Here is a 7034-nt window from a genome sequence, read left to right on the forward strand (position 1 = left end):
GCTGACTTGGGTCCAAGGAATATATATAGAAATAGCGATATGGGGATAAGAGACAGAGGGAGGAAATAAAAGGGAACAAAAGTTGGGCACGAGAATAAAGCAAGGGGAGGCACATTTGTACCTTTGCCTTAGGATGGTGGTGCCATTTCCCAATGCCTTCTTCTTTCCTCTCAATTCCTATATTATTATTTTTAATCCTTTCTCCAATGAATTTTTAACCCATTAAATGCTTATTTACTTGATACTTTTCTAGGTGCTCTCCTGCGTCGGCCCTAATTCTGCTAGGGTTTTGACACATAATTTCTCTCCACTCTCCGTTGAGGAGCTTCATGTCGTCGTCGGCGATTCTTTTTCTTTTCCTCTCCTAGCTAAAATTTCTTCTACCCTTGTCTTTTCTTCTCTCCCTTCTAAAGCACATCTATATCCTCATCTACCGCGGGCCATCGCCCTCCCCCTCTCAACGCTCGTTCCGCCTTTTTTCTCCTTTTCCTCCATCTTTGTCTTACTCGCCCCTCATCACTATACTCCTTTATGCTAGCCAAAGTTGTTGAAATTAGAGCCTTGCTATGCCCCTTTTCTGCCACTGCTCTTCCCCCATCGTTGGAGCCTTGTTGTGTTGTTGATCCCTCACTAGCTCCATGTCTTGCCGCTGCCTTAACCAGACCTAATTTCTTGTCGAATCTAAGTCATATCTTCCTCCTCTAAGCTCCCCCTCCTCAACGCCACTTTGATTCTCTTTTTATTAGATACCCTCCTTCCCTCCTCTAACCACTCCATTGCTACCGCAGTTGTATCGTCGTAAACTGACCTCCCCATCTCTATATCTCCTTTTCGACTATATGTTTGGTGCCACTCCTTAAATCAGTGAGGATTCACTAAGTGGGGTGTTGGTCTGGGACCCGTCCATAGTAGCATCCTATGCTTACCCGACTTCTAACCCGATTGTCTCAATGATAGTCAGATCTTGCAACGTGTTTTACATTGGTTCATGACTTTGTTGTCTTTATTTTGCGATGTTGTTAGGTTTAGGGTGTTGTAGAAATTTTTTTCTTTTCTATTATTTCTTGGTGGGTGATCATCGATCATCCTGCCTTCAAAGATTCTCATGACCATGTCTTAGACTACCGGATTGATGGAATCTATAAATTATCTCAAGCCATTTTGCCCTTTGCATTTGCTAAGGTTATTCTTTACTTTTTTTTTATTAGTTGTGATCTCGAGCATAATGTTTTAGTTTAATAGAGTGTTGTCTACTGTAGGCAAAGTGTGAGGCTTGTGTTAAAGAGTCGTCGCTTTATCCCTCATCGTTTCTGTGTACTAGGCTACATTGTTGTAACTTTTGGGTAAATAAAGTACTCTAGCCTATAGGCTTTCTCTAAAAAAAATAAATTCATGGACAATTTTAGTTTATTTTCCTCAATTTTAGATTTTTTTTCTAAGAACATTTTTATTACAAAAAGTGCAAGAAATATAAGAGCTCAAAAATTACCTAAGAGAAATTGAAAAGGTCCCTTCCTTAGTGCACCAAACATTTATCATGGCAAGCTAATTTGTAGCTCTATTGATTTATCATTATGCATATGAAATTACTATGAGATGGTTTGTATTATATCAATCACTTTTCATAGGATGGGTAGTGGGGCTACAATTATGTGTGAGTTAATTTGTGCAAGTTTATTTAGGCATGCTATCGATTGTGGCATATCGATCACGCATATCTTATAGCTGTAACATAGGAGTGTCTATTGGCAAGTTCGTGCTTGGACCTAGACTTGGCTCTCGCTAAAACTGAAGAAATTAAGGTTGAGCTCTAGAGTGGGAAACTTGGACGTGATTTTAAGCTGAGTTTATGAGTGAAAAATCAGAAAGAGAAGAAGAGCACCAAAGTGGAGGCGGAGCGGTGGAGGGAAGAAGGGCCAGATAAGTTGGTGGAATTGTAGAGGAAGACTAGAGATAAATGGAGAGAAGTGAAGCATGAAAAAGAAGAGATTGACAGTAAAGGCAATGAAAGAAGAGGAGAAGAAAATGATGAGGGTGGTGACAGGAAAGGATGCGACAACTAAATTAGGAGGAAGATTAGGGAATTATTGGAGTTTTTTTATTCTTTATGTAGGTCAAAGCTACTAGCTTTCGATATTAGGGCACACTAAGCCGGGAGAGAGGGTAAACTTAATTTTGATTGAATGGAATTTCAGTCAGGATCAGGCCGGGCCAAATTTGATTTTAGTCCGATCGAGCTTTAGGCTGGTGAGCTAGTTGAAAGACTCCTACTATAATCACGTTCGAAATCGGATACATGCGAGCTCATCGGATAAAATCAACCGTGGTTATTATCTTTGAAAATATAAAATTATAATTATAAAATATACACAATCAATATCAGACAGAAATACAGACAGATCTAGTCTGACCCAACAAAATAATATTGCCGAATCCCAATTCAAAGGTTGGGAGTAGCCAGACATATACTAAGTACATCACCAAAGTTAGAATTTTCTTTTCCTTTATTTATTTTTCATAAAAACAAGTCACAAGTGCAGTCAAAACATAGATAAGCAAATACCGAAAAGAATTATAATAAATGAGATAGAATGTGAGTGTGTCAGTACGTTTTGTCTGTTGGTCTCCTCATGGCTCGACAGGCAAAAGTTAAAATAAAACCCACACCTTTCCTAAACTTATAATCATTATTCATTATTTTTATTAACTAACTCTATTATAAAAATATATTCATCATATTTTTATTATTTAAAATTCGAAACTTATTATTCCAAAATATATTTAAAAATTCTAATTATATACAACAAATTTAATAAATTTTTTTTTATAAAATCTAATAAGGAACAAGGTATGAGAGTAGGTCGCCGCTTTCATTTGCCGTTGTCATGCCGTTAGGAAAGAATAGAGGAAGAGAGAGAGAGAGAGGGGAGAAGAATAAAGAAGCAAGTGGACGTGAGATGCTTCTTCCCGAGGCTGACGTTATGCTGGTTGACTGCTCGCCTCTCCCTATCTTTGTCTCTTTCTCTTGGACTCTCTTGCTATTCTTATTTTAGAGAATTTTATTTATTTTGTGATTCATATTTTTTTTTTCAAAATTTTGATTAAATTATTAAAATATCCTCTAACAATCCTAGAAGAAAATAAAAAAAATAAAAAAAAATAAATAAAATAAGAGTAATTAAATTATTTTTTTGTTGGTGCTATTCACGTTAATGCAGAGTGCTAAATAAAAATTACAATGTGTTAAATAATAAAATTTGAAATGCAGGGTGTGATATGTAAAATTTCATTATTTTTTAATAAAATTATTTTAAATAGTTAAGTAGAAGTCTAGTAAAATTATGCCAAATTCTTTATAAACTTTGTCAAACTTATTCATATCAATATAATAAATCACCATAAAGTCTCAAAGAGTAGATATTCCTTTGCCTATTACTAACTAGCCAGTTTAGTTTTCACGTTAGACTTTCCACACCCTTCTCGATTATTCCGTAAACAAAAAAAAAAATCCAATAAAAAAAGAAGAAATTCTTCCGTTTCCCATGCAGTTGTCGACCTCTCGTTTCCCGCATTGTTTGATCTCGTCCGTTTCCCGAGAGACGTTGGTCCTGCTCCTGTTAACGAGAAGGAAGGAGTAGGTGCTTTTAATCCCATCCAATCATGGGATCATCATGGGGTTGGGAAACCAAATCAAACGGTCGCCAACATGCAAGGTGGAAATGGGACCCATTTGTTGGGTATAATATCAGATATAGATTGATTCCAGTTATATAGGAAATTTCAATATATTTTACTTTTTAGGAAAATTTATATATAACAACCTATTTTTTTTTTAACAAAATTATAATTTATCAGAGTTTTTTTTGCACATATTCACTAAATTATATGGCTCGATTTATAAATAATAAGAATATAGGGTGTAAAGCATAATTTTATTAAAAAATAGGATTTATATGCAAAATTCCCTTACTTTTATTATCTCAAAAATTATTTCCAAAAATTACAAAGTTGTCTAGATTGACATTTAATAATTTTGGACAATAAAAAATGCATGAATTTTCTTTTTAATTCGTAATTTTCCTTTTAAGTTAGTTTTGGTGACATGCATGGGGGTTATGGCTCATTGGTGATGAGTGTTGGCCTTACATGGATGGATTCAAAGGGCGACACTTTTAGTTGCAATCCAAAGCCATAAGCTAGCATGATAAAAGAGGTAGGGGACAAAGATTTGGTAGCCCACAAGGGAGTAGGAGTAAGCTTCAAGCAAGGGATAAAAGAAGATTAAAATGAATGGTATTGAAAGAAGAGAGAAGGGGATGAGATAATGGTCTAGGTTTTGATGTGTTCCCTTGTTTAGAATCAACCACATTTTATCATGCGAAAGCTAGATAATTAGGGTTTGAGAGAGACTAGCGTGATTGATTCAGTGTGGGCCGAATCATCAGAATCTAATCAAGCACGTATTCAAATATGCTAGCATATCGATAATGTGCATCTAGAAATCACAATTGCACTCAAAATCAAAGCCGATGCAATCATGGTACTAAATGCAAACAACTGATATATTGATGCTTATTTAATAGTGCATTTGTGGGTCGCCATGTTGGGCTGGGCCGGTTTTGTGATAAAAATTTTATATCTACTTTGGGCCTAGATTAGCCTAATAGCCCTTCGGGTTAGGCCATGCAAAATTTGTATCAAGTTTAATTTTAGAGGTAGCATAACCATTGGACTAAGAGATTTTAGATCTATGAGGTCAGGTTCGAACTTAAAATCAGTCTGAGATTTGATGTACTTGTAATGCTTTAAAAAAAAAGAGGGCATCATGATTCATTAGAGTTGTTGAGCTATATTAAAAAACATGATTGAAAGACATCAATTAATTGAATTTGGAAAGTAAAAAACTATAAAGTGGAAAGTTAAAAAGAAAAAAGAAAAAAAAAGAAGCTTTTGTATCAAGCTACTAGTTTTGATTTACCGGTAGGACCTCAAGCTTCGAGTTTTTGGCCAAGAGAGACTAAGCCCGATCCCAATCAAAAATTAGCCTTATTTTTCATCGGATTGCAGCAGAAAGATTTTAGGTGAGCCTTGAGTAGGCTTCAGACTATTAGGTCAAATGAGCAGCCTAAATCCACCGAGATCAATATGTATAGGGTCAATGGCAACGAACCCCAATCCAATGTAACCTAGCTCTAATCAACTTGGCTTTAATCAAGGTCTGTTTAAGCCGAATCTATCAAGCTTGTGTTGATTTTAGTTGCGTATAATTCAAGCTCGAGTAATTAGCTTGAAACAAGTCAATTTTAGATTTGATGCCTTGAACAACATGTCGAGCACTATCCAACCTTGGCTCATTTAAGTTTGACCTAAGCTTGATTCAAGCCTAATTGAGCCAAGTTCTAGTCAATCCCGACTAACCCTAGTTATCGGTGGTGAAGGGTGCCAATGAAATAGGCTAGGCTTTAACCACATTTTTGGGCCCAAACCCATCAAAGGGCTGCCCTCACCCTCATAGGATTTGGGCTTGCAGTCGGAAATGGTCTTTGTTAGGCCAAAAACCCTAAAAAGGATCACAATTTATTTAATGACAAGGTATTCTCAATGGGCTTTTGAGAGGATAGTAAATATGGAGAGAGATTCGGTGCATGTTAGCGCATCTTACATTCGACGATCCTGATTGCACCTAAAATATAATACAAGAAGCCATTGCTCTCACCTTTTTAATGCCATGTTTAAAATTTATTTGATACTCCTACTGTACTATTGTATTGAATAATCTAAAGTTTCACTTTATTTATTATTTATTTTTTGTATGTATACTCTTCAAAAATCTCTTATTCTTGTATACACCCCTCAAAATTTAATATCTATATGTACATGCCTGAAAATATCTAATTTTTTATACGGAAGGTAAGTTTTTAGCTTATGCTAAAAAATGAAATTAAAAAACGCATACACAAATAAAGAACTTTGGAGGGGTATACCTGTAAAAAGAACACTTAAATTTAACTTGGGATGCTATTGAAAAATGGGGTATTACCTGTAATAAGCTTAAAATGCTGGGTGTTAAGTGCAATTTTGTTTGAACAACTGAAACTAAAATAATAGAATGCGCACCCCGAAGACCATTGCAGCCCACCGACCCCCCAAAAGCTTCCATCCCGGTGCACGTTATCCTCGCCCCCCACTCCTTTTACAAAGCTTGTCGGCGGACTGAGACTTTTTCTTTTTAAAAAGAACAAAGTTTAACCCCAAGCGCAAGTTAGCAGCAAGAGCCTACCAGGGATTTTTACATAATTACCACTAAAAACTTTCAAAATATCATAATTACGCCTAAATCTTTCTAGTCTTTCAAAAATATAATTCTGTTACTTAAATTTAATAATACAAGAAAAATATCTTTTTTCTTTATGCAGGGAAAAAATTTATTTAAATATATTTGTTAGAATTAAAAATTAATCATGATGGCAATTATAAAAGAGTTAAAAAAATAATGATATTCTAAAGCTGTCAGTTGTAATTATTTAAAAAACTCTATATTTAATCTATTAACTTTTAATTTCTTTAATCCAATAATAATACTACACTAAAAAAGAGAGGTTTTAAAGAAAGTATGTCATCATGGTTGACTTTTTTTTTGCCATAGCTTCATCTTGGGTTGATATCATAGTTTTTTGGTTTGAGAATTGATTCAAAAATAAAAAAAATTTAAATCAAATTATTTGGAAATTTTCAATTGACAAATATTTCTATTTGAAATAATTTTTTAATCTATTGGGGAAAATTCTGGTGCAAATAAAAACTTCTATTGGGTAGAAAAAATGTGGATTTTTTTTTCCAACTCAACTATTCAATATCAACATCAAAACGAATAATAATACAAACTAAAGCCGCCTATATATTACGTTTTTCTTATAGTAAACATCTTCAAATGATACCATAATTTAGTTAAAAGATTTTTATTTTTTCAGTAATTAATTTATCGTAGATAAAGTTTTTTAGTTTTCTGATAGCATAAATATTAGATATGGGCG

This window comes from Typha latifolia, chromosome 11, assembly GCF_019914945.1.
Source record: "Typha latifolia isolate L0001 chromosome 11, TyphaL0001v2, whole genome shotgun sequence".
Classification (NCBI taxonomy): domain Eukaryota; kingdom Viridiplantae; phylum Streptophyta; class Magnoliopsida; order Poales; family Typhaceae; genus Typha; species Typha latifolia.